The 23,835-nt window shown below is 41.0% G+C and overlaps 1 long non-coding RNA gene across 1 annotated transcript; it reads right to left on the reverse strand.

The window, feature by feature from the left end:
• Positions 1–1,546: 1,546 nt before the first annotated feature.
• On the reverse strand, positions 1,547–23,399 carry LOC114049596. The gene is made up of 3 exons (XR_003569883.1): positions 23,295–23,399; positions 18,824–18,896; positions 1,547–2,252 (listed from the first exon to the last, which is right to left on the reverse strand). It is a non-coding gene; the product is annotated as an uncharacterized LOC114049596 (long non-coding RNA).
• Between the last annotated feature and the right edge of the window lie 436 nt (positions 23,400–23,835).

A 23,835-nucleotide genomic window follows, 5' to 3' on the forward strand; every position in this document is an offset into this window, starting at 1 on the left:
AATGATTCTTCCCTGTCTGGACCTTCCTTCCTCCCCCTTTAAGGCATTGGTGTCCCTTCCTTGAATATCTGCATGCTCTGGCCCGATGAGCAGCTGCTTGCCCTCTTGCCTCACTTCTCTCTCTGTTCCTGCTCTCCGGGAGCAATCCTGTAAACTACAGGCTGTCTATCCCCCATGCCTGGACTGCCCTTCTGCATCATTTTCAAGGCTTGGCTCAAGATGTGAATGCAAATTATTTGGTGCTGGCTCTCATTCTGTTAGAAAATGATAAATGAGGGATACATCTTGAATCCTTCAAGGATCTGTGATTTTATTGGTAAATGTATTTCTTCCATTCATGCAGATTGAAACCTCTTCTGCGCTTTAGATTGTTTCATAAATTTCTGTGTCCGAAAAATTCATCAGCTGATAGCCAACTCTAGCGAGAGCCTCCTTGGGTGATAGACATATGGTGATCGACCAGGCCTGAGCTAGAAGCCTTATCAGCCAGGTGGAACCTGTCACAGCCTGTCCTCTATTAACATGGCCTTCGAACCCAGGGCCACCCCATGCCATAATGAAGCATTGGACTAGAATTTTAGTGGGCAAAAGGACAAATGAGGAAATATAATTTGTCCTTGGAAATCATTTCATCACACTAAAGAGCACCAACTGCTCGGGTGGTGAGGTAGGTTTTAATCAGCTATAGAAAAACAGCCTTAACAACTCTACTGTGTATGAACAGACACATAGTTCCCATAGGGTAGCCCACTCAGTATGGCACAGCCTTAGTCACAGCAGCTATTCTGACTGCTAGGGACAGAGATTTCCCCAAGCCTCAGCATGATTTCCCAGAGGCTCTTGGGACCATTGCTTGAGGCCACGAGTGGAATTATATATAATATCTGCTCATCCAGGTAGTGGTGAAAATGTGGCCGAGTTAATTCCCTGTAACTGGTTAGAGACCTACATCACACTCTAGGTCAGAGGTGGGGAACCTGCAGCCTCAAGGCCACATGTGGCCCTCTATGTCCTCAAGTGTAGCCCTTTGACTGAATCCAAACTTCACAGAACAAATCCTCTTAATAAAAGGATTTGTTGGGGCAGCTAGGTGGCACAGTGGATAAAGCACCGGCCCTGAAGTCAGGAAGACCTAAATTCAAATCTGGCCTCAAACCAAGCTTGACACTTACTAGCTATGTGACCTTGGGCAAGTCACTTAACCCCAATTGCCTAACAAACAAACAAAACAATAAAAGGATTTGTTCTGTAAAACTCAGATTCAGTCAAAAGGCCACACCAAAGGACCTAGAAGGCCACGGTTCCCCACCCCTACTCTAGCTTGTATACCCAGGGTCAGTCTTAAATAAAAGGGATCCCTTAGTCAGAGCAGCTAGGTGGAGCAGTAGATAGAGCATTGGGCTTGGAATCAGTGAACACTCTTCATGAGTTTAAATCTGACTTTAGACACTTACTAGCTGTGTGACCCTGGCCAAGTCACTTAACCATGTTTGCCTCAGTTTCCTCATCTGTAAAATGGGCTGGAGAAGGAAATGGCAAACCGCTCCAGTATCTTTGCCGAGCAAACCCAATGAGGTCACAAAGAGTTGGACATGACAACAGCAACATCCTAGTTGAAGCTTCCATATGGATTGAGGTTCCTATAGCCAGTTTTCCAGATCTGTAACAGGACTTCCTTTGCCGCTGGAAAAGTAATCTTCCATATTTAATCATTGATCTTTATCACTTTTAATAAAACATCTATTTTGCAACCACACTCTAGTTCTTGTCATGGCACTGCCACCATTCCCAGGTAAGTATGATAAAGGTCAGAGAGTGGTAGGGGCAAAGGAGAGATCCAGATCCAAAGGACAATTTGAGGGGGCAAAGAAATCATTTTCAACTGGTGAGACCGTGGAAGACTTTATGAAGAAAGTGACACCTCAGTTGGACCTTGAAGGAGGAAGATTTCAAAAGGTAGGATTAAAGAAAGAGCACATCCAAACATGAGGGATGGCAGTGTGGTACAGTAGTAAGAGAATTAGATTTCAGATCAGAAGACCCAGATCTGAATCCAGTTCAGACATTTATTAGCTTTGTTAATATTAGGTTAACTTACATTGCTCCCTCACACTCCATTGAGGTGAGTACAGCATGAATGAGTTTTTGAGGGTTACAACTGAGCAATTAGAGCTTGGTCGAACGTTGAAGATGCCAAAGTCATTCACTGCATCTTGGGCCATCACCAGTCTTGCCACTGGACTTCGATGACTCTGGAAGAGATAGTGAGGCTGATGACTTTGTGCAGCTGTGCCTCACTTAAAAATCTAATTCACAGTAAGTCAAGATGCACCCCCATGATGTCAATGGTCCTCTGAAAAAACTAGGGAGGAACAATAATAATAAGCTCTTCACCTCCCAGGTCCAATTTCACTTAATGTTAAAAATTCTAATAAAAGGGCTGTTCTATTAAGACCACAAAATTATTTTTATTCATATTCTAAATTTTTACTGGTATCTTAGTTTGGAATCCTTACCAGTATATATTAAAATATATAATTTGATAAAATATAATTCAAAATTATTCAAATTCAAAAAAATAATTCAAAACTATAGCCGTAATCTGGGCCTGAGCAAACATGTCATTGGAATAGAGGACGTATCTCCTTTTGTTTAGCTTTCCAACGCTTTTTATTGGACATTTTGTTAAATGTCTGACCATCCTTGAAGGTCAGAAACCCAAAAAACTCCATATATGCCAAAATACTCATAGCACCATTTTTTTGTAGTAACAAAGAACTGGAAACAACATAAATGTCAATTGTTTGCCAAATGGCCAAACGAGTTGTGGTACATGAATGTAATAGTTATATTACTTCCTAGTAAAAAATGATGCATATGAAAAAAGAACTGGCTTATTCCAAGAATGTTTTTCTTTTTTCCACTCCCTTGCTTTCTCATTTTCAAGCTGCAGCTCCCAGGTGAGCCTGTCTCACTTACTGAGGTCTTGTATGAGCTGGTACAAAGTAAATCAAGCAGAATTAGAAGAATGTGCATACTGACCACAACAAGCCATGAATGCTGTGTAACTGTAAACTTAACTCTGAAAAAGAGATATGAGAATGCACTTCCCTCCCTTCTTTGCAGATGTAGGTAACTATGGCTATGGAATACTTCATATATAAGACTCGGTTGTGTTGGTTGGTTTTACTGAACTGCTTGGTTTTTTTCCCTCTTTTTCTTATTCTTTGTTATAAGGGATAGGTCTCTGGGTGGGAAGGACCATATTCAGAAATGAAGGTGGGGCTTCAAAACATGATAACAAAGATGTCAATACAAATGAAAGTACTGTGTTGGAGGCAGAGCTTTGTGAATTCTGTGCAGTGTGCTCTCTTCCCATCCCAGTATTCTATAATTCTACGTATTCTAGCTAAATGTAGCTATTGTCCTCAATCAGAAAGCCAGTCACCCCGAACAGATCAGTCCCGACACAGTCCACGCCGCCCTCTGCATCTAGGCCAGAACTGTATATCTTGTAATCTATTAAGAGCCTAGCATATGCTGAGCAATTAATGTTTAATGATAACTCCTTTTTACCATTAGTGCACGCTTCAGAGATATTGATCTGAAGTTTCGTAGGCATGGTGGCTGACTCAGGAGAGGTCTGTACATAGTAAAAGGAATTAATTAGACAAGAAGAACTTTGATGATCTGCTCCATTCTCCCCTCCATTCTGAAGAACACGTGGGCAGATTCGAGAGTGGAAAGGACTCCTCTCTGCTCCTCTCCCACATTTTCTCCTAAAGTCAGCATCCTATACAGGACCAATGAGTAAGCCCTTCCTGGCACCTCCCTGAGAATGGCACGTTAAAGTATAGCAGAGAGTGCTTGGGGGCCAGCCTTAGGCTCTCAGGAGAGTCCTCAGTGCATGATGCTTCTATACATCATGACTTCTATACATCATGACAGGAGAGCTCCTGATAGGAGGACAGTTGTGACAGAAAGAGAAATAGAGAACAGTTTGGAGGGTTTCTTCCTTCTGGGGAGTCCCCCATGGGAGATAAATCACAGCACTGGATGGATCAATCAACCAACAAACATTTATTCAGTGCCAAATAGGTGCTAGAACCTAGTGACCAGAGAAAACAATGAAATAGTCCCTGCCCCCAAGGAACTTACATTCTATAGGGGGAGAAAACATGTACATCTCTGAGCATATAAACAATACCAGCACAATGTAAATTGGGAGGGGGAGGCACTACCGGGAAAAGAACCATGTAGAAGATGGCCCTTGAACTGAGTTTTAAAGGAAACTAGTCATTGTTAGGGGTGGTGGTGAAGAGAGAATGCATTCCAGGCATAGGGGGTTAGCCCATAGGAGACAGGAGATGACCACCATGTGTGAGGACCACCAACAAGGCCAGTTTGTTGGGATGGCAGAGTGCATGATGGGCAGTTATGTAAATGAAGCTGGAAAGCTAGATTTAGAGCACATTATGGAAAGCTTTACATGCCAGACAAAGGTGGACTTAGCACTGTGCCTGGGACATAATGAGTATTTAATTGATTGGTTGGTCCTGGAAATAATTGAGAGCCACTAGAGTTTATTTAATGGGAGGAGGAAGGGAAGGAAAATCTTTAGAAAAATCTCTTTAGTAACTGAGTGGAAAATGGATTGAAGGGGAAAGGAATTTGAGGCAAGGAGAACAGAAAGCTATGACAGTAGTCTAGGAGTAAGGGTAATGAGGGCCATGTGAAGAGAAAGAAGGGGACGAATGCAAAAGACACTGTGGAGATAGAATCCGTGGCCACTGGCCGGCAGTCTCAGTAAACTTGGTAGTTAATAGCCTGGGCCAGTTTCACCAAAAGTCAGAAATCTTGGGATGTTTTTGCCTGAGATGGATTGGATAATTTTCAACAATAGTGTGTAGCACATAGCTTCTCAAAAGTTCTCAGAAATGGCAAAATCTTATCAAAGGAGAAAACGCTATCCGTGAATTCAGTGTAATCTTTATCACATTCATACATTCACATATATGTCTGTGTATATACATTTCCTAGTTGGGTATGTTTGTGTGTATGTATGTGTATGTGTGTGTATATATATGTAGATTCATTGATATATATGAATATATTTCAGCCACATTCATATATGTGTGAATGCCTTATTTAGATTTTTCTAAATAGTCATATTTTCCATTGAGTTACATTATTATTCCAGGAACACTATGCTTCCATTGCTAATTGATATTCAATCTGTAATGACTTTCTTTAGTTTTAACTTTCTCTATGTCCCAGTCCCTTTCACACTCACTCCCATCCTAAGTCTGTCAAATAATGAATGATCTGTAAGCAAATACTTAAATGGTGTAGGGAAACTCACTATTTAAGGAAACTCTAGACCTTTTTGAAAAGAGAACTGATATACCCTCATTTATCTGTAACCCATGATTCATGCCTTTCCCTTCCCCCTTTTCCCTACTCCTCACCCCAAGAATCTGAGACTGCAGGGATTGGATTTGACCCATACAGGCCATTTTCTCTGTTTTCCTCACGGATCCCACTTGGAGTTGTTTCAAAAAAATATCCCCCTTTGACCCAGCAATGCCACTTCTAGAGCTGTATCCCAAAGAGATCATAACAATGGGAAAAGAACTCACATGTACAAAAATATTTATAGCAGCTCTTTCTGTGGTGGCCAAGAACTGGAAATTGAGAGGATGCCCATCAATTGGGGAATGGCTGAGCAAGTTGTGGTATATGAATGCAATGGAATACTATTGTGCTATCAGAAATGATGAGTAGACGGACTTGAGAAAAAGCTGGAAAGATTTACATGAACTGATGCAGAGTGAAGTGAGCAGAACCACAACATTGTACACAATAACAGCCATGTTGTCTGATGACTAACTTTCATAGACTTGGCTCTTCTCAGCAATGCAAGGATCAAGGATCCAAAAGACTCATGGTGGAAATGCTATCCACATCCAGAGAAAGAACTATGAAGTCTGAATGCAGATCAAAGTATACTGCTTTTTTGTTGTTTTGTTTTGTTTCTTCTTTCTCATGGTTCCTCCTATTGGTTCTAATTCTTCTTTACAACATGACTAATGCAAAAATAAAAAAAAGAAAGAAAGAAAATATCCTTATGTATACTCATGCTATAACTTGTGTCTAGGTTTCCCCAAATATGGATAAAAAGTGTTTCCAGCTCAAGGTACTCAAGGTACAATAAGAGGATAGAGTGTTGGACCCAGAGTCAGGAAGAGATAAATTCAAATCCACACATTTACTAGCTGTTTGACCCTGGGCCCTTACCCCTTTTTGTCTCAGTTTCTTTATCTGTAAAATATAATAGCATCTACCTCCTAGTGTTGTGTGGATCAGGTGAGACAAAGTTGATAAAAGCATTTTGCCATCCTTAAAGTGCTATATAAATGCTAGCTATTGACTATGGGCAATTTTTATTACATCCAAAATGCAAATCCCAATCCCAAAATGCAAAAGAAAAAAGGGCTCATAGCTTGAAATAGCTCATCAGCTCTTCTTACTATCTTCAGCCCTCAAAAGGGAACTGAACTTGGGGTTGCCTTTAGAACAACACCCCAACCTTCCAATGTAATATGTCCCACAGGATCAGACACAACCTTGTCCAGTCTCATAGTGACACCTTGTATTTTAAATTACCCTCCCAGAAGATAAACCTATGTTGGAGACTGCTAAAAAACCAAATACTCAGATACTAGCTGTGTGGCCCTTGGCAAGTCATTTAACCCTGTTTACCTCAGTTTCCTCATCTGTAAAATAAGCTGGAGAAGGAAATGGCAAATCACTCCAGTGTCTTTGCCAAGAAAACCCCAAATGGGGTCATGGAGTGTCCGACATGACTGAAATGACTAAAAACCAATTGCCTTTCCATCAGATCTCCACTGTCAATTCACTGGCTTTGTTCTCCAAGTAGGACCCTGCTCAGGGGCTATGTGGATTGCCCTCTTCTTTTCCAAGGAGCACAATCCATCAGGAAATCTTCACTCTCTAGAACAGTTTTCCAAATTGTGGGAAATGCTACCCTTGGGTATGGATGGAGAAAGTGAAAGTAGTAGCTCAAGACCCTTGGGGGAAGGAGCAAAACATTCACCTAAGATACTGGGTATTTCCTAGTGGAATGGGCATCTGGTACATGTGCACACACCATCAGTACGCTAAGATACCATCACCATGTGGAAGTAGCTAGGGACCTGCTTCTAGGAGGCTCAGGGAGGGCTGAAGCATGCTCGGACGTGCTGTATTGGCCTACTGCATGGTTAGGAAACGCCTTTTTCCATCAGCTGTGTAGCCCAAACTCTTCATGTCTTTAAAAGGGCTTACATCAAAGGGTTTTACTGAATTCATTAATGTCTTCCTATGAGAGAACCATGCTATAAGGATTAGGCTGGAGGCAGAGGGGTTGATTTCCTCCCTACCCTTAGGCCTTATGGCCTTGAGAAGGAGTCCTGGTGGGCCTTTTTGTTCATTCTGTTCCATTCCAGGTGCAGGGAGTAGAGGCTTCAGTCTGCCCCTTGAGTACTAGCCATGGATCTAGGAGTCCAAGAACCCAGGTTGGGTTTTGCAGTCCTCCCTTCAGTGAAACTTTGAGGAGCAAGGGTCCCAGCAGAGTTTGGAAGTAAACTTGTTAAGACCACTGTCATGTAAGAACTGAGCTATTGTGAGCTCAATCCTCCCACCCCCAGTTTCCCCCCAGACACTGAGATGACTTCGGAAGGATTATAACCCCAAGATGTTGGGGAAAATGTTTGCACTTTGTTCTGGCTATCTTTTTGTAAATGTCTTTTTGAAAGATTACCTGATCTATTTGGTTAACTAGAACTGAAGTGCTAGCCACTGGCCTCCTAAAATGGGGGTTGCAGATAATGGGGTACCAGACACTGGCCTTCCAAAAGTGGGGGCATGGCCAATGATGGCTGAAGCCAATGGCACAGAAAGAAGATCACCCCTCATGATAGCTGAGAACCCTGAAGTAGGAGAGAAGGGTTGATGAAACAGATCTGGCCTTGCGAAACAGTGGTAGGGGGCAGGGTCAACCATGTTACACTAGAACAACTCCCTCATAAAAACATTCCCTTTTTATTTATTTGGTGTGAGAGGGAAGGGAGAGGAGGTAATTGGGGTTAAGTGACTTGCCCAGGGTCACACAGCTAGTATCTGAAGCTGGATTTGAACTCAGGTACTCCTGACTCCAGGGCCAGAACATTCCCTTTTCAAATCAAAGTCATCAAAAGTGACACTAACACAACAGATTTGCTGCAGCTAGAGTAACCACAGCACAGTGATGATATAATAAAATTTACCTAAATGAGGTCAAATTTGAGTTGGCACCAATGTCAACGTGGGCGTGATCTGCCCGCATCACTGATGGTCAGCACAGGCTCATGGCACAGATGAATTGTGCCCTCAAGATACTTATTTCATTCAAATGTGAAGTGTGTGAACTCAAAGTTAAGCAATCTTTGTGTAGTCCAAGCTGCCTATGTATGTGTAACCTCCCTAGTAACATGATATTCATTATCTTTCTCAACATCATTCATTTTGGTGAATAAAATGCAATAAGCTGTTATTTTTTAAAAAGACAATGTTTAAACATCAAAATAACTTGAGAAAGGTTTTAGAGAACCACTTGAAATTTTCAGCTATTAAATTGTCTTAATTTTTTTAATCTAAATTTTTAAAAGTGAAACAATACACGTTCATGATGGATAAATCCATAATCAGTTTCAGAAGAAAATCCATCAGAGCAGCTAGAATTGGGGAAAGCAAAGACCAAAAAAAAAAAAAAAACCCCAAAACAGATTAATTAGCTGAAATATAGAAATACAAAATAAAAAACGCCAAATCTAGAATATATAATGCACTATATTCGTCAGTGAAGCAGTTAGGTGGTGCAGTGGATAGAGTGCCAAGCCTGGAGTCAGAAAGATGCATCTTCCTGAGCTCATCTCTGGCCTCAGACACTTAATAGCTGTGTGACCTTGGGCAAGTCATGTAACCCCATTTTCCTCAGTTTCTTCATCTGTAAAATGAGTTGGAGAAGGAAATGAATGGCAAACCACTCCAGTATCTCTGCCGAGAAAACCCCAAATGGGGTCACAAAGAGTCAGACACAACTGAGAATGACTGAATGACAACAACAAAAATATTTATCAGTAGGATCCATATAAAATGTTTGAGAAACATAGTTTCTGAGTAATTGATCATTTTATTAAGCATGCTAACATATAATTAATTAAAAGGGTGAATGACACTCTCAAATGCCAAAGACCCCCCTTAATGCTTATATATATGCCCTTGGGAAAGTAGGTGTTCTTGAGGGTGGCAATCAACTCTTATTGGTTAACAATTAATGAGAGAATGAATATTATAATAAGAGGTGGGCTTATTCTAATGAGGGTGACTCTAATCACTCAGTCTTGGTTAACAAGTCTTATCTATGCCCTCATCACCCCATCTAAGGTAATCTAGAGAAAAGGGAAAATCCACATTTCACCAGACCTGTCTGAGTAAAACACAATGGGCTGGAATCCATCAATTCACTTAAATTAAAATTTCTTTACCTTTTGAACAGACCAGAGTTTTCCCTTGCATTATCAACCCTGCACTTCAAAGGATGCCTGAATAACTACAGGGACTAATTTCTGAATGAGGAAGTAGAAAAAGGAAAAACCTTAGTCCCAATTCAATAATTGGTTATTAATATGAGAGAAATCATTTTTCTCGACTGTAATCAATGAAGAGGAATAACTGCTATTTTCTTTATGTAAGTATGTTAGCTGCAGATAGTATGAGAATTAATAAATTGAAATGACTTCATGAAAATATACATGCAGGGTACTCTGACAAGGAAAAGATAATTTTTCTGTAGAAAATTAATCAGTCAATAAGCTTTCATTGTCTACGATATGCCAGGCATTATGCTAGCTAGGTACTAGGGACACAGATATAAAAAAATGAATGATCTCTATTCTCAAGGAATTTATATTGTTTTGGGGAAGAGAACATGTATATTTATATATACACATATATATGCATAGACATATATGTATCTATATATACATGGGAATATGTATATTGTATATATACACACATATTTATGTGTGTGTATATAGACACGTCACACACATACACACACACACACACATACAAAACTGATGCATCATAAACCCAAGGTAGTTAAATACAAGCTAATTAAGGAAGGAGTATTCTACCAGTTAAGGGAGAGGGGCAGTTCAGTAAAGGTTTTATATAATAGATATTGCTTGAGCTACATCTTGAAGGAAAAGAGAGGTTCTATGAGGCAAAGGTAAGGAAGGGGAAAATACAGTATAAAAATCCAGAAATGGGAGAAAGTGTGATATATGTGTGAGGAACAGAGAGAAGATTTGTTTGGCTACCAGGGGTGGAGACCCTGTGGCGGCCCTCTAGGTCCTCAAATGTGGCCCTTTGGATTGGATTCTGTTTAAGGGCTACACTTGAGGACCAAGAGAACCACATGTGGCCTCAAGGCCACAGGTTCCCCACCCCTGGGCTAGACCATAGAGTATGGAAAGGGGAATAACATATAATAGGACTGGAAAGAGAAGGTCTTTAAAATCTAAACAGAAGAATTTCTATTTTATTCTAGAAGTCACTGGAGTTTATTAAATAGGAGAGTGATATTGTTGGATCTTAATGAAAATCACTTTGGCAACTGTGCGATAGATTAATGGAAGTGGGGAGAGATTTGAAGCAGAGAGGCCAATTAGGAGACAGTTGCCATAATCTAGACAAGACATAATGAGTGAAGGTATTCTCTGTGTGAGTAGATAAAAAGGAATAGAAGTGAGATGTTATGGAAGCAGAAACAGCCAGATTTGATGACTAATTGGTTATGTGGAATGGGGAAGAGTAAAGAGTCACTAATAACACAACAGTTACGAACCTGGGATGGGAAGAATAGTGGTGTCTTGGAAATAAAAGTAGATTTAAGGAAAAGATAGTTTTGAACACAGTGAGTTTGCTATGTTTCTGGGACATCCAGTTTGAAATGTTCAATAGGCAATTAGTGATTAGGGACTACAACTCAGAGGAGAGACTGAGGCTAAACATACAGATATATCAGTCATCTGCATAAAGACGATAAACCCATTTGAGCCTTTGAGGTTACCAAGAGACAACGTGTAGACAGAGATTTGGGGAGCACCCATATTTTAGAGGCATGATATGGATGATAAAACAGCAAAGAAAACTGAGAACAAGTGGTCAGACAAGTAGGAGAACTAAGAGAGAGAAGTTTCATAAAAAGCCAGAGAAGAGAAAACATCCAGAAGGATAGGGTAGTCAACGCTGTCACATGCGGCAGATTGGTCAAGGAGGAGGACTGAGCAAAGACCATCAGATGTGGCAAGTTAAGAGATCCTGGGTAACTTTGGAAAGAAATTCTGGAGAGAATAGTTAGTGATAAAGTCAGAAGACTAGAGATTACAAAAGCTTAAAGAGTGAGGGAGGGGAGAAGAAGAGGAGGCAACAATTAGAAACAACTTTTTCTAAGAATTTGACTAAGAAAGGGAGGAAGGACAGGATGCTAGATTGAGTGGATACTAGGGCCTAAAATGATTTGTTTTGTTTTCTTTTTTTCAGTATGAAGAGATGGGTATTTGAAGATAGTAAGAAAGGAATCAGTAGATAGGGAAGGGGAGGAGGTGGCATCGAGGTCATGTAGAGGAGTTGGCCTTGATGAGGGCAAGGGCATCCCCATTATCAGAGAATTGAGGAAGAGGAGGGGATCAGGGATGATCACAAAGGCTTTCTGAAATAAAGAGGGGAGTAGGAGCTCAAGAGACTGGCCGCAGTTTTCTTAGTAAATTAGGAGGTGAGGATCTCAGCAGAGAGGGCAAAGAGGGGGACAAGTGTGAAAGGCTCAATGAGAGAGAAGTATCCTCTTTTTTGGTCCCTGTGGAGTTTTGCCCCAACCGCCAGGGCTGGCAAAAGGGTTGACTCAGACCCATGAGCTTGACCCCTTCCATCCTTTGGATTTGTAGGAAAAGAAGGTGGTGAAGACCAGGAGAGGCAGAAACAGCCAAGATGAAGGTGTCGTCCAAAGTGGCAGAGGACTAATGCCAAACACCGGAGTGGAGAAAATGTGGGTCAATCATACACACATAACTAGAGACTGAAGGAGCTGATTCTTCATTTCCCCTTTCCCTTTTCCCTCTCTCGAGAGGGTGCAAATATATGCTTGGGATATAAATATACGCGGGGGAAGCATATCTCTATTAAAAGTCTGTTTCCTTTTTTTTTTCATTTCAACATTTACTTTGTCTCTTAGGCAAAAGTATCTGATAAGGCTGTTTAACACCTATATTGCTAAACTGTGTGTATTATGGTTTGAATGTAGCATCTAGAGGGATACTGGTTCAAATGCAGCTTAATTAAAAGAGGAGACTGGGGGAACCTGAGAGGAGAGATTTAAAATGGCAGTATTTTACCAGAGCATGATCTCTATCTAGCTGGGGGCTCAAAGCTAGGCAAGAGAGTTATAGATTCATTTTTACAACTTCTTAGGGCATAGAACATACTTTTTACCTGGTTTTCTCTAGAGAACCCTAGCAGCGGCTGGGGCATTAACTGGTTGGGCTGGTATTGAGGCACTTGAGAAGGAAGCTGAAGTGAGTTACACTCAATGATAGGAGTAGCTTGGCCCCAAAAAAGTTGAGGGAGGGGAAAAGAGAAGAATGACTGACAGTTCTGCCAGCCTGCTCATGAGTTCACCATACTGCAGCACCACTGCTACACTAGGATTTATGGACTGAATTGAAACCTCTTTGCTGAAAGCAAACTTCTTTAACTGGGTCCAAAGCAGTTCACAGCCTATTCCATTTATAACTGCAGTATCCTTGGGAGTTGTGTAAATGTCATTTCTTGGGAGATCCATTTTCCAAGGAAAATTGAAACAGCTGCACAGTGCAGGAACCAGAATTCTGATGTCAGAGGATCTGGGTTTGAACCCTCCACTACAACTACAGCAAATCACTGCACCTCTCCGAGCCTCAGTTTTCTCATCTGTGAAATGATAGGGTTAGAACAGATGGTTTCTAAAGTTCCTTCCAGGTCCAAAACTAGGCTCTTAAGGGACAAGATCTTTGGAGATAAAATCCCTATATCACCCAATTCTTTGTATTGCTATTTCCATGCAATACCTCACAGCATATCTTTGTTATTCTAGTGACTTGGGTATAGTTTAAAGTTTTGTAAGGCATGTGTTTGTGTTGGTAATAAGGGATGCCTTGTGGTTAGTTGAATAAATGTGAAAGTAGTTTAATGAATCAGGAATTCGCCCAGCCAAGGATGTAGGCGTATGTGTGCGATGGTGACACCTAGTGGTCACGGTTATAATGGCTCCGTTTTCTAGTTAGATGAAAAGCCACTTTAAAAGCATCTCCAGTTTGTTGTGTTTCAGTTGTGTCCAGTTGGTGGTGACCCCATTGGCAGAGACTGGAGTGGTTTGCCATTTCCTTCTCCAGCTCATTTTACAGATGAGGAGACTGAGGCAAACAGGGTTAAGTGACTTGCCCAAGGTCACACAGCTAGTACATGTCTGAGGCCAGATTTGAACTCAGAAAGTTGAGTCTTCCTGACTCCAGACCTAGCACTCTATGCACTGTGCCACTCAACTGCCCTATCCCTGCTGCTACCACCCTCATAGAGACCCTTCATTACTGTCTACCTGGACTGTCATAATAACCTCCTAATGGATTTTTCTGCCTCCACTTTGTCCTCCCTCCAATCTATCCTTCGGAATACTACACATTAATATTCCTTATGGACAGATTCTAATCCTGTTATTTCTACATTCAGTGTGGTACAATAGGGAGCTGGATTTGGAGTCAGGAAAAGTATGGTGCAATTTCTGGTTCTGATCATTTCAACAGTACCTCGTGTGACTGTGTGACAGGTCATCAAGCCTCTCTGGGCTTCAGTTCCTCATCTGTAAAATGACAGGGTTGTATGGATAACCTGTAAGATTCCATCCAGCTTGAAATCTATTATCTTATAATCCTATGATCAAAAATCTTCGGTGAGTTTCTCTTTCCCACCAAGTAGACTTGCTAACAATTAGAGCTACCCCAAAGTAAAATGGGTCCCTTTTCCCTCCAAAAAATCCAAAGCAAAATTCACTTAAGTATCATCAAAAGGCCAACTCAGGAGGGCATCAGAGTTTGTTTTAGTCACCAAAGTAAGATCACTGATATAGAGCTGGTTAGAATCTTAGAGGTCATCTAATCCAACCTCTTCACTTAATATATGAAGAAACTGAAACGGGGAGGAGGGGAGGAAGGTGAATGAAATAATTTATCCCATGTTACTTCAGTTGTCATTGCTAGAGTGAGGATTTGAACTCTGATCTTCTGTTTGTCAAAATGCACCACTCTTTCCATTGAATGGAAAAGAGAAACTGGGTACAGAAGTGGGATTTAGAGTGCCCCCAGAGGGTGACTCATTTTGTAACAGGATAGGAAAAGAGCTGACTGTTTTTCTTATGGATATTGTTTCCCCAAACACAATCCTTTGTCAATGGCTATTTGAACTCACAAAATCTCAGAGTCAAGGGAATATGAGAGCCATCTAATCCAACTGATACCTGAAAAGTAATCTTCCCTCTGCCTGCATAGCAAGTGGCCTTCCACGTTTTAAAATAGTAACTAATGGGGGGCAGCTAGGTGGTGCAGTGGATAGAGCAGCAGCCCTGAAGTCAGGAGAACCTGAGTTCAAATCCGGCCTCAGACACTTGACGCTTACTAGCTGTGTGACCCTGGGCAAGTCACTTAACCTCATTGCCTAGCCAAAAAAATAATAATAATAACTAATGTTCATGTCTTGTTTTGACCTTTCTACTACCTTGTGTAATAAGTACTGTAAATACCCTGCCCCCAATTTAAAAACAAGGAAACTGAGGCTCAGAGAAGTTGTGCCTTTCCCATGACCACTCAAACATCAAATGTCAGAGGTAAGATTTGAACCCAGGTCTTTGTGACTCCAATTTCAGCACACTACATGCTGCACAAGAAGACTTCTAATGGGGAGCAACCCTCTACCTCATAGACAGCCTATTCTACTTTCACATAGTCCTAATTATAAGGAGAGGGAAGCTAGGTGGTGCAGTGGTTAGAGAAGACTCATCTTTGTGAGTTCAAATCTGGCCTCAGACACTTATTAGCTATGTGACCTAACCCTGTTTGCCTCCCTCTCCTCATCTGTAAAATGAGCTGGAGAAGGAAATGGCAAACCACTCCAGTATCTTTGCCAAGAAAACCCCAAATGGGGTCACAAAGAGTCAGACATGACTGAAAATAATTGAACAACAACAACATGGTCAGACCTGCTCTTTAGGGAGATCAGTCTGACAGCTGAGCAGATGTGCTAGGAAGGGAAGAGACCTAAGGCAGAGAGGCTAACCAGCAGGCTATTGTAATAAAGAAGTATTTCCTTGCATGAAACTTTAATATGCTTTTTTTGTGATTTCCATCCTTTGTTACTAGTTCTGCCCTCTGGCCAGAATAAATCTAATCCCTCTTCCATGTGACATGGTCCTACAAACACTTGAAAACAGCTATCATCCTTGCCCTCCTCCCCCAAGTGTTTTGGTTTTTTTTTTGTCCTGGCTAAACATCCCAGCTCCTTCAACCAAGTCCATAAAAGGCAAGATCTCAAGGTCTTTCACCGTCCTACTTGTCTTCCTTTGAATACTCTTTAGTTTATCCATGGCATGTCCTAAATATAGGGCACACAACTGACCATAAACCAGACTAGGTCAGAGTACAGTGGGCCTAAAACCTGCTTGGTCCTAGATTTAATTCTGCTTCCCCACACCCCCACCCCCAGTAAGGCTACTTAATGCAGCCTAAGATGACAGGAGTTGTCTTTTGCTTTTTGTTTTTTTTCCCACTGCCCATATCATGCTACTGCCTCATACTGAATCCATTTTCAGATGGGTGGCTGCCTGACCACACCTCCTCTACTGTATGCTGGTGAAGTAGGCTGTTTGAACTCAAGTGTTAGACAGCATTTATCTCTATTAAATGTTATCTTATTTGGTTTGGCCCTGTGTTCCAGATTAGGAGGAAGCAAACTACAGCTCACAAGTCATATCTGGCCCACAGCATGGCTTTTGTATGGCCAGCAAGTTAATTACATTTTCTGTAATATAATCCCCACCTTTTCCCCAACAGTAATTTGCCAACTTCTGTTCTAGATTATGGAGAGCTTTTTGGATCCTGTCTCTGTCATCCAATGCATTATTTGTCCCGCATAGCATCAGGTCACATACACAGGTGTTAAGCAGCCCATCTGTGCCTTTCTCCAAGTCATTGATGATCTGAAGAAGAGACAGGAGGCAGCATGTGCCAGGTAAGTCAAACCATTATCACTGCCTTGACCACCACCTCTTCTTGGACCCTGATGGAGACATGCCAAGACCCTGAACCCCAGACACTTGAGAAGAATGCTTCCAGCCCATTGCCTGCAGCCATCACCATGGAAAGCAATTCCTATGGAAAGGCAGCCTGGCAAATGCTCTTGTATCCCTACTCAAGACCCAGAAAAGAAAGTTTTTGTCTCCAAAGTCCTTGGCACTGCCAAATCGGAAAGTGATGTGAATTTATCAGTGGAAATGACAATAAAAAAGAGGTTTTAACACCTGCATCCTAAGGACCATGGGACTTTTCCATCTGACTGGAAGCTAAAACCTTCCACATGTGTTATCTCCCCCATTAGAATGTGAGCTCAGGGGCAGCTAGGTGGTGAGGTGGATAGAGCACTGGCCCTGAAGTCAGGAGGACCTGAGTTCAAATCCGGCCTCAGACCAAACATTTGACACTAGCTGTGTGACCCTGGGCAAGTCACTTAACCCCAATTGCCTAAAAAAGAAAAAAAAGAATAGAATGTGAGCTCCTTGAGAGCAGATTAATAGCTTATTTTTCTATTTGCACATCTAGTACTTTGCAGATTTAATAAGTTCTTAATACATGCTTTATTAATTCATTCATTGATAAAAATATTAAATAGCACAAGGCTAAGCATAGATCCCTATTTCACTACTAAAGACTTCACTCCACATGAGTACAGAATCATTGATGATGTCAATATTATTGAATCATTATATTAATACTGAATTATTAATGTTGTTAATATTGTATCATTAATGATAAATCTTTAATTCTATGCACCCAACCAGTTCTAAATATATCTAACTGGACTGCCTACTTTAACAGGGACTTCAGAGCATGAACAGATCACCTAACATGGAAACACCCTGCTTCTGGAGGAAAACATCCTTCATTCCCCTACCACACAGATTCGAGTAGCCTCCTTCTATTGGTTGTGTAGCTAGAACAAGCTGCATCTTTAAAACTACCAAACTGGCAGTCTCAATCTCTTTCCTAAGCATTCTTTCCTGTGTATTATCCAAAGAGGCTGAAAGTTCACCCACAGAGCAGGCACCATGAAATGACTGGGCAAGCTGAAGGGTTACCTTTTTAGGCCACATGGTCCTGAAAAACAGGCTAGGAATTTTTGTTTGTTCTATTTCATATGACCTTTTTCAGTTCTTTTTCTTTTTTTTTTTTTGTCGAGACAATGGGGTGAAGTGACTTGCCCAGGGTCACACAGCGAGTCAGTGTCAAATGTCTGACGCTAGATTTGAACCTGGGTCTTCCTGAATCCAGGGCTGGTGCTCTATCCACTCTGCCATCCAGCTGCCCCCCTTTTTCAGTTGTAGGTGCAGGAGACAGAATCCCCACTAGACCCAGAATCAAGCCATGATAACCTTGGGACTATATTACATAACAGAATACAGCAAACTTACCTGAAAAGTAAAAACTATTAGTTCACGGATCATTCAAAGACTGCTATCAGTTTTTGGCCCATGAGCTACAATTTGCCAACCTCTGCTCTACAGGAACTGAGGTAAGCTATGAACCTAATCCTCTTCCTCTTCTAAGAGGTAGTACCAGGCCAGATTATGCCTCACACATTGGGAAGTAAGGTTGTATGTTTGTTATCGTATTTTTGAAATCAGTATTTGTCAAAGCTAATCCATTAAGTGTTTAAATCATATTGGGTTAGAGGATACCTCCTACATTGAAGGAAAACCATCATAGGGGCTAAAGCCAATGGCAGAGAGCCTGGACACCCCAAACACTCCCTAAGATACTTGAAAACCTTGGAGGAGGGATGAAATGTAACCTACCTTATCTTCAGGAAGGGGCCAAAGCAATTACATCAAAACAAATAGTTTCATTTTGTCTACAAGAAAAGTATGAAACTCTTTTTAAGAAAAAATGCTTCCATAAAATCCATTCAGACTTTATCTTACAGGGCAGCTAGGTGGCACAGTGGATAGAGCACCAGCCCTGGATTCAGGAGGACCTGAGATCAAATCCGGCCTCGGACACATAACACTTACTAGCTGTGTGACCCTGGACAAGTCACTTAACCCCACTGCCTAACCAAAAAAAAAAAAAAAAAAACAGACTTTATCTTACAGTATTCCCCATGCTCTATGAGTGTAGTAGCCCTGATAGAATAGGGATCTACTCTCTCTCTCTTTTTAAAAATTGCCACATATTTGCCCTTCTCCAGTCCTGGAGTATGTCCAGGTGCCCCAGCCAGCCGTGATTTTTTAAAGGTCACTGACAAGTCCTTCAGCAAGCACATCTGCCTCATCTTTTAGTGCCCGGCAATGTTGTTCTTCTGACCCTGGGGACTTGGACTGATTCAGGACATTGAGGTACTCTCTGACTGTCTTCCTACTTACCTTGAGGTTAACTCCCTCTTCATCATTTTTGTTCCATTCTCAGTTCAAAAATCATTTTCCTCCATAGGGGAACCTGAAGCAAAATAAAAATGAAGCATCTCTGTTACACTTCACCATTATCCCTTCAATCCAGAGCAGTGCTCCTCTCTGTTCTTTGATCTTCTTTCCCCAGATACAGTTAACATTGAGGTGACAATGACAGCGATTAAGTCAGGAACACAGGGCAAAGACTGCCAGCTCTTTATGGTAGGTGTGTCTTTGAGGCGTGCTCCAAGCTTCTCTTCTCCTTTCAAGGGCACCCTCATCCTTCCAGTCACCTGTGTAGACAAGCCTCTGTCATCCTCAATTCCTTTCTCTTCTTCATACAAATTATCTGATCAGTTGTTAAATGTTATTTCCATTTCCACCAAACCTCTTGCATCCATCCCTTTCTCTCCATTCACAGTCATCACTCTCGTTCAAACCTTAATCAGCCCTTACCTGGATGTTGAAGGAGTCTCCTCACTGGTCTCCTAGCCTGTGTTTTCTCCTTCATTTCAACCCATCTACCACACAGCCACCAAAGTGATTTTCCCGTAAAGTGCCTAACCGGTCATGTACCCTCTTTGCTCAATAAACTCCAGCCTTGTTACACACTACTCTCCTCTGACTACTCTATAGTCCAGCCATATTGGCTTGAACCCTGTTCCTCATACAGAGACAACATCTCCTATATCTGTGATTTTGCACTGGCTGTCCCCAGAGCAAGGATGCTCTCCCTCGTCATCTCTACCTCTTAGAATTCCTAGTTTCCCTCAAGACACAGCTCAAATGCCAACTTCTCCATGAAGTCTTTCCCACCCCACCACCCTATGCTGCTAGTGTACTCCTCCCTCAAGGTTATTTGTATCTGAGATATAGATACAGATATACATACACATGTCATATGTGATATATGTAGTGTGCATATGGTATATACATGTGTGATGTGTCATATATACCATCTATCTATGGGATATGTGTGTGTGTATATATATGTACATATATAAGCTCTAGTTAATTACTAGCTATTATTATTTCTATGTTTATGGTATCTAAGTCAGTGGGCGTACCTAGTGAAAGAGCTGAGAATGTATTAATTAGCCCTAAGTGGTCAATTTCACAAAAGAAAGCTAACCTTCCCTTTAAAGAAAATGAAACCCCAGCAATGGAAGACAGCTCCAGCAGATGGCAGTAGGTCAACAGAAAAGAAACTCAGCGGCAGCTCCAAGTCACAGCCAGCTAGCTTTTCATGGATGCAGCAAGCAGCAGCTTTGGGAGTAGCCAATGGCAGCGAGGCACCAGGCAGCTGCTGAGAGATGGGGAGCCCAGTTCCCTACTCCGAGTAGTACACCTGAGGGTGCGAGCTGTCCAGAGTGCCATAGGCATCTGTGAGCGATTTCACCCCTTTGTGTTTTGGGAGGCAATGCGTTATCATTTTTTATTTTTAATGCCTTTGCTTTTCTCTCATAGTCAAGTTCATTAGAGCTAAGTTCAAATCCAGCCTCAGATATTTAATAGCTCTGTGACCCTAGGCAAGTCACTTAACCTCTGTAGACCTCAGTTGCCTCAACAGTAAAGTAGGGAACGTAATGGCACCTACCTCCCAGGTTGTTGTGAAGATCAAATGAGATAATACTTGTAAAGAGTTTAGCACAGTGCCAGGCACATAGTAAGTCTTAATAAAGGGTAGCTATTATTGTAGTTGCTTTTATAATTATTTATTAATGGCTTATTGGATTCAATGGATCCTGCCTGTCTCCAGGTATATGGGTATGCATATATACACACATACATACATGTATGTATATATATTATATATATGTAGGGGGTATGTAGATGGGCTGGGGCCATATTCACATAATTCATATCAAATTGGCCAATCTGATGATTGTGAGGTAGAACCTCAGAGTTGTTTTAATTTGGATTTCTCCAATTATTAGTGATTTAGAGCATTTTTTTAAACATAGTTATTAATAGCTTACATTTCTTCTTTTGAAAACTGCTTATTCATATCCTTTGATCTTTTATGAATCAGGATTGTCCCTTTTTCTTAGATGTTTAAATCAGTTCCCTATATGTATTAGAAATTAGACCTTTATATTTGAAATGAATCTGCCTTGTTTTGGTTTTTTTTTTTTTGGTATTAATAAGTTCTGAGATTTTTTTCCCATGCCTTTGATATCTTCCCTTTTTTTAGATATTTTGTAAAATCTGTCCGTCACTGCCCTGATAATACTGCCTGTGGGACAGAGTTCCTGTATGTATATTTGACCAAATCTGGCTGCTTTTTCCTTTCCTCTCTTTAGTGCCATTTCTAATTCCTCTGGAAGCACCACAGTAACAATGATGTTAAGGTTCAAGTATGGTGCTTCCATTAACTTTGATGGAAAAAAAAAAAGTTTGTTATAATAATTTTTGTAAATCTTTCTTATTTTTCTTCTCTTTGTAGAACTGTTTTCATCCTTAAATTCCCTTGGGATGACTTTGCTTGGTTGGATACCTTATGAAGCTTTCTTTGAACTAGGTGTACCCTCCACTGCCTCTCTATGCCTTATGAGACAACACTGCTTATAGTCATCCATCATCCTTCTCTGTAACAATTTACCAATGGCTTTATGGTCTATCTTAGTATGGCATTTGGCAGCCATCTCTCTCTGCTGGCCAAGTAAGTAAGGTGTTTGCTGACTAAAGTGCTTTCTGGGATTTTTTGGTCTCCTTGTTGCAGCAATTAATTTATATTGGTTTAACTTTTGGACAAAATTATTATAGTCAGCATTAATACTATAATCCTATCATTCTATTATGTTATGAAAAGCAAGAATTTTTAAATGTTTATATGAAACCATATATATACTTCCATTATTTACAGCTCATTTTTAAAAATATATATATATTTATATGTATATATTAATGTTAACACATCTATATGCTTCTGTCACACTCTACTGAGATATTTAAAACCATCTAAGCATGAAAGCAGAGAAAACATTCATTTTATAGTCAGAGGACCTGTGTTCAAATCCTGCTTCTGACTTGTACGGTGACCTTAACCTTACTTAACCTCCCACAGTTTCAATCTCCTCATCTATAAAATGATAGGGTTGGATTTGATGGCTTCTGAGGTTCTTTCCATCGCTAAATCTATAATTCTATTGCCCTATAATCAATCAATAAATTTAATTAAATCAGTGATGAAGTAAGGAAGGAAACAAGTATTTATTAAGCACTTACTATGTGCTAAGTGCTGGGTATACAAAATACAAACAAAAAGACAGTCCCTGCCCTCAAGTAGCTTACTTTCAAATAGGGGGAGGAGGGCAGAGAAGGCAACACCCAAAGAAGAGCTGAAAATTTGAAGAGGGAGAGGAGAAGAGAGAACAAAGGCACACAGATTAAAGGGCAGCTTTGAAAGCCAGAAGGGAAGGTTTTGAAGGGGCAGGAGGGAAATGAAGGTAGACTGGCTTGTGCCACTGGCAAAAATCTGAGAAGAAGGGCGGGCCTTGTAGAGGATTATCACATGGTGAGAAGGCCACAACAATGGTAGGTGGGATGTTCCCAAGGCAAGGGGCCACCAAATGGTGATAGAAGTTTCAAGATGAGCTAGCAAAAGAGGCTTGGTTCTGAAATCCACTAAGTTGGGAATAAGGCCAGGAGGGAAATGATTCGGCATTTGACACTTTTCTGTCTCTCTGCATGATCTCCCTCAAAGCTGATGTGTTCTAGCAATCTGTGAAGACTAAGAAACTCCCCTTGCTACCAGTCAGCTCCTCCTGCTGGACTCAAGACTTCTCATCACAGGGTCATCTGCAAGCCTGGACACGTCCATGTCAAGAATCCTTCTGCAAGCTAGTGCACACATCTCTGTTTGGCAAATATATAAATTAGTTTCCTATGAGTTTTCTGTGAGTTGTTTTCAGTTATATGATCCCATGATGCTCCTGTTTCTGACCTAATGATCATTTAAAAGGCAAAAGATTTGTATGAAAAAAATGCAACTTATCTAGCCATGTGTATTTTCTGAGGGATGTTTCTGGTATTGTAAAGTTATAGGTGACATTAGAAAGCTAGATTTGATTGTTCTTAATTATGACTAAGGCACAGCAAGACTTCTAGCCACCACAATATGGTTAGCTTAGCAAAGACAGTAATATTAAGACAGAAAAGTGAACTGTTATATTTTTCAAAGGTTTTTACCCATAAGAATTAAACAAAAAAGGTTAGCCATTAGTTACATAAACCCATACCCTAAGCATTCAAATTAACCAAGGTTATATTTTAATATTGTTTATAGGCCAAAATATGCTTGCATTTATGTACTACAGAAAAATAAAATAGTGCAAAGAAATAATTTATATTAGGTTTTAATTTGTTAATATTTGTGTACCAAATTCTCTCATTAAAGGTAAGTTACATTAAAAAAAAAAAGAAAGAAAGGTGTTTGGTCACTTACTCAGGAAAGCAAACACAAAGTGGAAAAGGCAGTTCTCCTCGGGGGGGCAGAGCCAAGATGGCGGAGGGAAAGCAGTGACTTGCTTGAGCTCTCCCTCAAACCTGTCCAAATACCTATAAAAATGGCTCCAAACAAATTCTAAAGCAGCAGAACCCACAAAAAAACAGAGTAAAACAAATCTCCAGCCCAAGACAACCTGGATGGCTGACCAGAAAGGTAAATCGAGCCGGGCTGGGAGAGGAGCGAAGTGCGGCGTGGGCGCGCAGGCTGCAGCAACCCTGGAGCAGGCCTCAGAGGACTGAATCGTGGACAGCTGTGTCAGTTTCCAGACTTCTCAACCCACAAATGCCAAAGACAACTTAGGTCAGTGGGAAAAATCTGTGACTGCGGTGAGAGACGAAGCTAGGTCTCAGCCACCCTAAGGGCAGCAGCTGCCTCCTGAGCTTCTGGCCCACAGACTGAAGGGGAATCGAGTGGCTGATCAGAGGGGGATTGCAAGGATTTCTTTGCCAGGGATGAGGCAGGAATCTCTTGCTTTGCC

Source organism: Vombatus ursinus, unplaced genomic scaffold, assembly GCF_900497805.2.
Source record: "Vombatus ursinus unplaced genomic scaffold, bare-nosed wombat genome assembly UNPS02014798.1, whole genome shotgun sequence".
NCBI classification, from domain to species: domain Eukaryota; kingdom Metazoa; phylum Chordata; class Mammalia; order Diprotodontia; family Vombatidae; genus Vombatus; species Vombatus ursinus.